At 27.8% G+C, this 12,163-nt stretch overlaps 1 non-coding gene across 1 annotated transcript; it reads left to right on the top strand.

Annotated features, from left to right (window-relative positions):
• The first annotated feature begins 7,406 nt into the window (after positions 1 to 7,406).
• Positions 7,407 to 7,530, top strand: LOC115033490. The gene has a single exon (XR_003838839.1). It is a non-coding gene; the product is annotated as a U5 spliceosomal RNA (small nuclear RNA).
• The last annotated feature ends 4,633 nt before the right edge of the window (positions 7,531 to 12,163 follow it).

Raw genomic sequence — 12,163 nt, 5'->3', positions numbered from 1 at the left:
ATTCCTCAACACATAAGGAAGAACTTAATCTATGTCGTAGCGTTTAGTAATTAACGATTTAGTTGGTACATGATGAATTAAAGTTAGATTAATCTAATTTAGAATTTAGATAGTATATTACTATATTAGTATAGGAAATAGGTAGATTTGAAAAAATCTGAAAAAAATCAAGTTGGAAATAAAATGTTATTATAATTTATTGAATTTAAAATATAAACTATCATTCATTTATAAGAAACATTTATTATACTTAATACATAATATTACATCAATATGTACAAATTATAGTTTATTGGTACAATCGTATTATTAAAGGTTTATTGACTTCAAAATATTCATAACAAATTATATCGGATTATTTCTATAATAGATTGAATCTAAGTACAACAAGAATCTTAAAAAGAAAAAGAAAACATTTTTTTGAAGTCAAAACACGATACAGTTAGATGGAATTATTCAATTATATCAATAGTATAATGAAAAACGGCGTTTGAAAAAAAAATTCGACGGCGACGGTGGCGGTGGCTATCGGTCTGTTTGTTTTTATCTTTTCAGTAGTTTTAAGTAATTTGCGTTTCACAATGACGTTTTGTATGTCATTAAATAATATTTCAATTCTTACGTGTATTCGTTTTCAATTAAATTTAATGTAGGTATTACAATCAGTGGCGTAGATACGATTTTTTCTGGGGGGGGGGGAGGGGGGTTTAAAATATATTTATGATACAAATTACAAGTTATTATAGTTAAACTAAACGTCATTTTTATTTTGTTTCAAATTAGTATTAGTTATAAATAGTTGCAATAGTTTTGTATTAGACTCAGGTGCGGACTTGCCATTTTTCCGCCCCTAGGCATTACAACACTAGCGCCCTTTACATTGGCGTACTCCCACGGTGGGGGGGGGGGGTAATGTTCCATGAAATAAACGTTATCGCTGTTTTTGTCGATTCTATAATTGGTTATTATTTCAGTAATAGTTATCGATGCCTACCTATGATAAAATTGTTATCGACGATAATTTTGTCGACTCGTCGTGCTATATAATTTATTATTCGTACCGTCGGGAGTTTGCCGAAAGTCTCTTATCACAACAATTTTCCCAAAACCCCTTATACCCCTTATACCCCCCCCCCCGTAACTACGCCACTGATTACAATAGAAAAATAAGATGACTTTAAATTACTATTATAAAATTTCAACAATAATAATATTACCATTGTCCATTCCAATATTACATGTTGTAACTTGTAGTGACGTTGTGCGGCTGAATACGACAACGGCAGCACCGCGTCTTTCATCGGTTGTTTATCTATGGCGCCCTCTCGTAGCGTTGTCAGACAATGTCTATAAGTTAACAATATTGGTCGGAACTGTAATGATGGACATTTCAGTTTGGATAATGTAAAGTTTTAAAAATACAAATAACATCGTTGTTCATTTTAAAATAATCATTACAATAATATTATATCGGTGACTTTTTCTGATCTAGTAAAAATATCTGAGTAAAATTACTCCCTAAATAATAAACTACCTATAAAGATGATAGATACATGATACATATATACATATGGGTACCTTTAAATTATAATATATATTATTATTAAATGGAAAATTACTAAAATGCGTTCTGTTAGCGTACGTTTTTCATATTTAGATAGCGTTTGTAACACTGAGATGACAAATACGCGTGCATGCCCTGAATACCATTAATTAGAATCGTTGAGTTACAGTATAAAGTTTTAATGGAAACAATTTTTTATTTTTTGGTTACTTCTTTACTACCTACTATATTTTTTTTAGTATAAGAACATCCATAATATACTTGATTACTCCTTTGCCCTCAAATAGTGAATATAAAATTAATTTCAAAAAATATAATATTTTGTAAGTTAAAAATGTTGAAATATTAAAATGCAGATTGTATTTAATCAATGGTAACAATTATTTAACGTTATCACGGTTATGGCAAACAATAGTAAGAAACGTGTGAATCGCAGAAAAAAAGTCCCGATAAAAATTAATGAAAATATATCAAAATTAAAGTATAGGTAACTATGTTAAAATTATATTGAAAAATACATTAAAGTTACATACAAAATCTTATAATATAAAAAATGTCAATTATTTACTTAAATCACATATTAAAATATAATAAAATTGAATTTAATACAAGTCTAAAATAATAAAATGTAATACTATAATTAGGTACAGCTCTTTCTTATGTTCTGACTTACGGCCGTTAAAAAGGCCTGTTTATAGGTATACATATTATAACCTATTATTATACCAAAAAACGTATGTAATGTAATGTTCCTAATCAAAGTTCAAATTATAAGTATCTATAGTAATTTCGTATATATTTATTAGTCTACTATATTTTAAAAACCATATAGAATTAATTCCTATTAAAACAAACTAAAAATTTTTATAACTACCTTTCAATTTATGATGAATAATTTATAATATGAAACTTTTTATATTTATCTATACAATTTGATATATTATACCATATTATTATCATTATACTAAAACTAAATACTAAATTACTAAGTTATAACAAAAGCCAAAAATATGATCTTCATTGAGGAACTTGAAAATTAAATATATATATTATAATATATACATTATATAGGTATGTGAGCTTGTTAGCTGTTTCTATTTTTTATATTATATGATTTTTTGTGTAACTTTAATGTATTTTTCAATACACTAAAGTTTTAATCATTTTCAATTTTAACATATTTATACTTCATTTTTGATATATTTTCATTCATTTTTTCGGGAATTTTTTTCCTAGTGTGGGATTTTTTTATATACATTTATACCATTAAAGGGCCTCGCTAGTACCGTCAATTTTAGCTGAAAATACCTAAAGTATTGACAAAATTAAAGTTAATTAACGTTGTCCGATTTTGATTCTGAAAAAAACTCACCAGACAATTGTCTTTAGATCCTACGAAGCACTTTGTAAAAACTAAATTTTATACTATTGTGAACTGTAATTGAAAACTTGAAAATATGAACTTTTTCGAATCATAATTAAAATTAAAAATAGAAAATGTTTCGTATGCTCTACAGACATTTTTCCGCTGAATTCAAATATTTTTTCAGAATCAAAATCAGACAACGTTAATTTAATTTAATTTTGTCAAAACAAATGTATGTTTTTGTAAAATTCGTGTAATTATATTAATCATTATTGATGATATTTTAATATTATTAATAGCTTATAAGCTAAGATGAATCACGGAAAAAACTACAGAAAATAAACCAAAAGAAAAAAAATCAAATTTGTATATTTTTAATTATTTTACTATTATATCATATTTTATTATACATTAGTTCTATTTTTCTAATTACAAATTTAGATCAATGATTCAACTGGTCTGGTTTCTTGGTTAGGTATAATATTATTTATTTCAAGCAATTAATAAATAATAGGTGAATACATTAAATACATGACATATTATAGTTAGTATATAGCTTATATAAACAGTTAGTTGTATAAATGTGTAATAAATATATTTAGTTTAAATTTTAAATATATTTTTTTGTTGAATTCCGCATGACTTATATTAAACAGTCAAATAAAGTAATACAAATATAAATTAATATAATAAATAGGTACAATTGTACAGATTAGATAACCTCTATAAAATATAGGTATAGTAGCTATACTTATATGTATAAACGTATTATTACTATGTATAATCCATGCTATTACCACGATGTAGATAATCTGTATATATCTATATAATATATATATTATCTACATCGCGATCGTGGCTATTACCCATATAATATACATAATATGGTTATGTAGCGATTTTGCTATTTTGTTGTAACTAAATCAAAAACGAATAACTGTAGATACATGAGAATTTTACTGAATGTTTATATCGTCGCCCTCGTGCCAAAAGTGACCAAGTGTTTTTTTATAGTTTTGAGTAATGTCACTTTTAAAGTTGAGCACTTATTTAAAAATCGAGAATTTAACCCATGTTTATGAACTTGATACCAATAAAACCGCAATATTATACTTAACACTGTAGTATACTAGTTTTACTCAATAATTATAACTATGATTACTAAATTATAAATTACTAACTTAATTTTATGGTAAAAAGTGACCAAGTGAAAAAGGGTTTTACTTGGTCATTTAAAAAGTGACCAAGTCACAAGTATAATCCACTTGGTCATTAGTTTTTTATTATGTTTTAAATGAGAGTAAATGCATTAATATTAAAATAATGTAATACATAAACATAATTCAAACAACAAACTTTTATTTTTACTTAATTGTTCCAATATTATAAAATAAAATAACAATCTTTTTATTAAATAATCAAAAAACAATAAATAAAATATTATCTTTCAAATAACTAGAAATAAAAAAATAATATTATAATGATGTTATATCACTTTTAAAACAAAATATTAATTAATTATTTGAAAATAAAGATTAAACTTTATAAAATGATAACTAAAAAAATATCTTTATGAAAAACAAATTAATTTATTATAAATTAAGGTAATTACTTAATAAACTTAACAGCACCTATTTTTTATAATATTTAGTCATTTATTATAATCATTTTCAGATTCAGAAAATAAATACAGTAAATAAAATATCTTTCAAATAACTAAAATAAAAAAAATAATAATATAATAATGTTAGGTAACTTTTAAAACAAAATATTAATTAATTATTTGAAAATAAAGATTAAACTTAATAAAATTATGACTAAAAAAATATCTTTATGAAAAACCAATTAATTTATTATAGTAAATACTTAATAAACTTAACAGCACCTATTTATAATATTCAGTCATTAATCAGAATCATTTTCAGATTCAGATAGAATCAAAGTTTCTTTCTTTTTGGAACATGATGGTATACTTTTATACCATTCGTGGAATTCTTCTGGTATAGCTTGAGTTTTACATAGTTTCATTAAATCATTTTTTTTAAGTGCTGATATTGGTAGGGGTTTGTCATACAAGTTTTTCAAATTATCAAGAAACTTTGTTGGTCTACCCCTTCCACTGATACGTATAATATTAAACTCCTTATCAAAATAATTATACTTGAACTGAATAACACCACTCATATTTTTTTCATATTTCAAAACCTTTATCTTCAACCAGTTTACTTTATCACCTTTCATATCCAAGGAACGATTTTTCATTATCATATTTGCTAAGCTTTTTAAATCTAAAAAATCTGTGTACTTCAGTTCTTGCACTATGTAGTTAATACTTAATAGAATATAGAAAATATAATAGTTTTATAATTATACATAAAGTGATCAACTCGTCACTTGGTCAAAAACGTTACTATAACGAATTTGCAACAAATGACCAAGTGACATAGTCAATTTTTACACGTAAGAATTATATTGAGATGTCGGTTAGTCAAAATGAAGTGCTCAGTGGTTCCTAAATTAATAAAGATATCACTTGGTCACTTTTTTCTTATATTAATAGGGACAAAATAAGACATTTAAACATGTTATTTCACTTGGTCACTTTTTGCACATGGTCACTTTTGGCACGAGGGCGACGATATTTTCATTTTCAATAACCATAACATTTTGAAAATATTCTGTCTATTTTTGAGCTATTTACGGACATTGTCAGTTTCAATTTTTTTTGTTTTTTTTTCTATTAATAATAATACAATTTGATTTGTTGTGTTAAAAAGCGTGAATATTTAATGCAATTTTTTTGATATATTGTTACAATAGCAGCTGAAAAAATATTAAAAATACATAGGCACAATTATTTTTATACGCATTTTTAGTTCGAATTTTGACAATATAATATCATCAAATATACTTAGTAATATCATAAGCAGTCACCGTTTTCAGAATCGTTTTCATACAATGATATTATATCATTGCATTCAAATTTAACACCATCCATTGCAGTGACCCGCTTATAACCTACTGTACAGCAGAACGACACTCACTTGCCCACCTTTTTACATTTATATTTATGATGCATGTCAATTAATTATTATTATTATGTCAATTGAATTATGGTATAGTCATATTGTCTCATATTAATCTCAATTGAATCAATACGTTTCGATGAACATTTCAGGGAAACTTTTAAAAATAAAAATATGACTATGACATAAACCAAGGGGGGGGGGGGGTCCGGACCGGGTTCCACACCCCGGGGTTCGCCTTTGACTTCAAATTGTTTCAAGTTTAAAGTCATTATATTTGATCAAACATAATTATTGAAACTGAACAAAATACGAGGGTAGTTACTTATGAAACTGATTTAATGTGATTTTTGTAATGATTCTATTTTACGTTGTGATTCTAATTATATTGGTGTTAATTGTTCATACATTTAAATGCTTCGCATAGATCGTCATTGTAAAACCATTGGTTAAATAAAATGTATTGATTGTACCTACCTACATAGGTATTATTATAATAAATTTTACAATCATAAAAAATTAATACGGATGTTCACCGCCAGGGCGGCAGGATCACCAGTTGTACATGACATATTATTATTATTCCGAAAAAACAGTGCACGCATTTTTTTGGTTGAACACGGTTCACGTATAATTTTATACGGCCCGCTCATGCTTCGGTGGAGGTGGTAAATAAGATAGTGTCCGGCGGCACCGTAAAGCTAATGGAATTTAGCCGCCGCCGCCGCTGTGTGTGCGGACGTTGAATCTTGAACACGGGTATGAACGTTTTGAAATTTTGGAATTAAAAGGTCCACGTAATAATATTATTGTCGGGACTGTCTATTACTCTACCATATTTCGTTTAGTGATTAAACGCAGTCCGTGAATTATTATTTTTCATATTGTGGAATACAATAGGGCAGAATGTAACGTCGAACACAGTGGTAGATACACTAAATACAGAAACTTGACTATATTGTAGTACGCAAGTGAACGCTATTCTACTCGAAAGTTAGTCGAAGCCAACAAACAAACAAATTAGTGGTGATGATAGTTCTTTCACGAGAGTGAAAGTGCGAAACAATAAGAACAAACACTTATTATCATGTTCGACAATCGTTTGAAAGCGACAATATATACAATAATATGGTACATATTATTTTGTAGGTCGTCCGCCACCGGATCACCGTGTTTCGTCAGACAGCCGGTAGATGGCGTCTGCGTGCACGGTCGCTTGTCGACGCAGTATCGACGCGGTAGCCGGGCGTTTTGGGCGAACCGCAGCTGCCGAGTTTCGCAGGCGGCCGTCGCGACGACGCCGAAAGTTTACACCGGACCCGATCCAGACGCGCACAGGACCGATCAACTTTCGTCCGTGTTCAGGAAAACGGTGCGATGTGATACCAGCCAACTGCACGGTATCGTGACCGGGCCGATGGTATATAGGGAACCCAGTACGATTGTTTGACAACTCCGGTTCCCCTTCAAATCGAAAAAATCTTTCGCCTTTTACTAAAGATTTCCGTGGAGGGGAGCACTCAAAGGAGTCTAGAAATGTAAATTTTTTTACCGCCCGATCATCTGGTCGGGCACATTTGGAAATAATGAATCTACTTGAATGTTACGCGGTCAAGGCAGTCGACATCATTACGAATAATGAGCATGATATCATTGATTATACATAGTATAGATGTCTCACTGGCCGTGATTATTCGCTGCGCTAAATTTTAGTTTATTTATTGACAATAGATAGCGTTAATAGTCGGAATGAAAATAATAATTCGGCCGGTGGTAGCGGCAGCATTATTGTATGTATTGGTATTTGGTATTGGTAGCGGTAAAATGTAGTCGGTTACAAATTACCGAATACCACGACGGCACCATCAACACAATATATCTGTATAATAATATAATAATAATATATGTGTAGCATATAAAATATAATAATGTTTTCAACAACTATTATTATTTTTTTTTTCACTATTCATTCACGTTTGTTAATTATTAATTAATGATAATTTCGTTAATCAATGATAATATATATAAGAATATATTGTACTTTATATGTCGTTACGTGTGTATGGTGCTAACCTGTTTAATAACTGAGCGCAAATAAATAAAATATGTACACAATACCTATACAATTTGATTTGCTCACTTAATCGGTGATTATCAGCGATGTGAAGTAAAAACCTTGGTAAGTGGCAAAAAGGGCATTTTTCAATAACACTATTAATAATGTTTATACTCTCTCCAGCGAGAGAATGCGCCGCGGCCCGACTTAAGTCCCGTGTTCACTGTTCAGCGTCGCGACATGTATTGCAGAGAATAATTTATATTATACACATTGAACATAACTATTTAAAATCGCTAGTGTCGTGTTCGACCAAATATTATAAAAAATAAATGATTCATTTATATAATATTTAGTACAACGATAATAATTTTAGGTCAAGTCCAAGATGTCCGACGATGCATAACGCATTAACGCCTCGAAATCCTGGCATGTTACCCAAATATTATTAAAATACGTATGCACAATATTTTTTTTTTATTGACAAGTTCTAATTTTGACGAAATCGGATAGGTATCTATTTAAATGGAAAACGATTTTTATAATTTTGTTATATGTAATTCAAAAAATATTAATTGTAGAAACTTGAAACATAAGTATAAGGTACATAACACTATTAAATATTTAAATTATCATTTTATAAAAACTATGCGATTTTTATTATAAAAAATTAAAATGTCTAAATTATTTATACTACGAATCTGTTATTTTAAGTTATAAGTTTACATCAACAATTAATATTAAAATATAATATACTACCTAATTAATAATACAAGGTGTTCAAAAAAATTGGAAACGCTTTAATTACCGTTTGCATATTTTATATCTTTACATACATCAATAACTGCAGATAACAATGAATATTTATTAGGTAAACTATTTAATCACCTCATTAATCATATGATAATATAAAATATTATCATTTATCAGTTCTAATAGTCTAATGACTGTTTCAGAACTTTTTGAACACCCTGTTTTGCTGTATGGCTGTAATGCTTAATGCTGAAATGCAAGGTTTTTAACAAAAATGAGTTCAACATACTGTAATTACTACTTGTAGAAACATTTTAATTTTTCACACCTTTGAAATGATAGTAGAACTCAAATTGAATGCAGCCATTATAGTATTACTTTAAATTACAGTGAATAACTTAATGATGAGGTTGAGGTACACTCCACCATTGGACCATTTCTACCTATAGTTACAGGCTACAGCAGACTGTAAAGCGATTTCTCTTGTATTTTAGACCTCTCTCATCAATGAATTAATTTGGCATAATTTTGATATTTCGGTACCATGCCAATTAGGCCAATAATTAATCATAGTATCTACCGATAATATTATAATAATAATAAATACGTGTTTTTTTAAACCTGCTCAAACGCTTTTTATTTAAACGACACAAAATTATTTATTGACTCATACTCCTATAATGAAGTGACTCTTGTTCTTTATCTAAAACCTTAAACTAAGTCATGTGAATTCGAAAAGAATGTAGGACTTATGGGGCTCACCTGTCATTAGGTTAGGTATAGCACTATAGCCCCGGTATAGGTACCTAATTTGTATGATTATTTTTTGAAAAAAATGATTAAAATATATATTATGGTAACATTTATGACGTATTGACGTACCTAACCTTTATTATTTAATAAGAGTTTTTTTTTTATTTTTTTATTTTTTTATTAGAGAATACAATCTATACCCATAGGCATAATGAGAATATGTGCTACATTATATTAAAACAAAAAATGAATAGGGTGAGGAAAGAAACCATCCAGTGATCGCACTTCCTTTTGCTTAAGTAACTAAATATTTTTTTTTAGTTGTTATACATTTTTTTTTCCGTTATTCATTAAGCAGATCTCTGCACCAGTTTCTTTTTAGACGTCGTGAAGGGTTTCCAGGAATCGTGTGAGTGGCTAGACCGGATATTAGAGGATTTGTGTGAATAGATAGTTTGTTGAAAAAACGTTTGTAATACGTTTTGGCTTCTTCGTGTAGTAATAAGAGTTTAAAATCAAAATTATATAGATTTATAAAAAAGTGATATATATATATTTTCTGGTAGGCATCTTGTAATTTTAATTGACACGTTTTAAAACGTATTAAGAAGTTAATCAAAATCTTTGTATAAGTCTGTCAATCTGTAAACCTGAAAAGGGCTGTTTTCACCAATAAGGCCGGGAAGTCTTTCGACGTTCGGCCGCCTATGGTTTGTGCTATTTTTGGTTTCGTGTTGTTATTAGATACTGAAAAAAATTGAGCCATACATGCTGTGATTTCTAAGTATTAACAACACTACTATGTCGCTCTGCTGTACAGTAGGTTACAAGTGGGACACTGTATAATGGATGGTATTAAATTTTAATTCAATAATATAATATCATTGTATAAGAAAAACGATTCTGAGCGGAGACGGTATGTCAGTCTAGGTATAAGACATAATATTATATAATCTATAGTATTAAAAAAAAATTTACCTATAATAGGTAGGTACCTATAATAAATTCCAAATTAATCAATTCACAATATCTATTAGGTACTTATAACGCGTTATACATCAACAACAAACCGTGATACTATCATAGATATATAATAGTATACTTAAGAAGTTTCAAGTACCCACAAATAATATTATACAATCATTAGATCACAACAAAATAACTAAAATAGTTATTCCAGGTTTTTTAATATGTAATTTCGTCCAAATTTGAATTTAAATTACTATGAAAATAAACTGGGCTTATGAATTTCTTAGATTTTTTGGTGACAGAATTAAACATTTACGTGGAATCTTGTTTTAAATTTTCAAACCTTAGATACTAAAATTGAACATTTTATACATTTTTAACTACAAAATAATTATTCAAATTTAAATTTGATAAATTTTGTCAAAATTCGATCTTTAAACGCTTATAAAAAAAAATTGTGTCTATGTATTTTCAATATTTTTCAACTTCTATTGTAACAATATATCAGGAGCCTTGTATTAAATTTTTACACTTTTTGGCCCAACAGATAAAACTTTATTGATATTTATAGAAAAAAAAAAACTAAACATTTTGAAAACTGATAATATCCGTAAACAGCTCAAAAAGAGTCAAATTATTTTCAAAATTGTATCGTGTATAAAAAATTCTAATATAAATATTCAGTGAAATTTTCAAGTATCTACAGGCATTCATTTTTTAATTACAAGAAAATAAGAAAATCGTAACATGAAAAATCGAGTGAATATCAAATGTTGTAAAAATATAAGTTTCAAACGCTCATAAAAATTTAATTTGTCTCGCTTGTAGACATTTTTTTTTTGAAATAGGTAGACAAACTTACAAGGAATCTTGTATTACATTTTCAAATCTTAGATTTAAAAAGAAAATTTTTCATAAATTTCTAACTCAATATAATTTGCAAATTGTCGTCATTTTTACGTATTTTGTCAATATTTGAACTTTAGATGCTTATAAAAAAAATTGTGACTACGGATTTTTAATTTTTTTCATCTGCCTTTGAAACAATATAATAGGAACCTTCTATTACATTTTCAAGCTTTTTTAACCAACAAATACAATTTTATTGATATTTATAGAAAAAAAAATATATAAACAACGGAAACTACAAATGTCCGTAAACAGCTCAAAATAAGTCATAATATTTGGAAAGTGTTATGGTGTATAGAAAATGCTAATATAAACACTCAGTCAAAATTGTATGTACTGTCATTTGTTTTAGAGTTGCGCTAAAAACCAAAATCGATTTTCTCGAAAACAGATTTTGCGTAAAAATTCCCGTTTTTCCTTAATTTTTCTTTTGTTTTTCACGTTGCTTTTGAAAACTACTAAATTTTTACTTTTGATCCCCCAAAGTACCAACTAGATTCACTTTCCTATCAGAAAAGGTACTGTTGAAGAAAATCCAAGCACTTTTACTGTCCTAAAAGCTGATGACAGACACAAAAATCAATAAATAAAAAATAAAAATAAAAAAAAAAAACACACATCATTGTAAAATCAATACATTCATCGTTCCACTCAGAATCTAAAATAGTAAAAAAAATTGGCAATTGCTCAACACAAACAAAACTAAAACTATTAATATTATTTCCGATAATAATGATATGTTTATGTATTATATATAATTATGTATA

The sequence above is a fragment of the Acyrthosiphon pisum genome, chromosome X (genome assembly GCF_005508785.2).
Source record: "Acyrthosiphon pisum isolate AL4f chromosome X, pea_aphid_22Mar2018_4r6ur, whole genome shotgun sequence".
NCBI lineage: Eukaryota > Metazoa > Arthropoda > Insecta > Hemiptera > Aphididae > Acyrthosiphon > Acyrthosiphon pisum.
The sequence above is the reverse complement of the archived record's forward strand: the minus strand, read 5'-3'. Positions and strand labels throughout refer to the sequence as shown.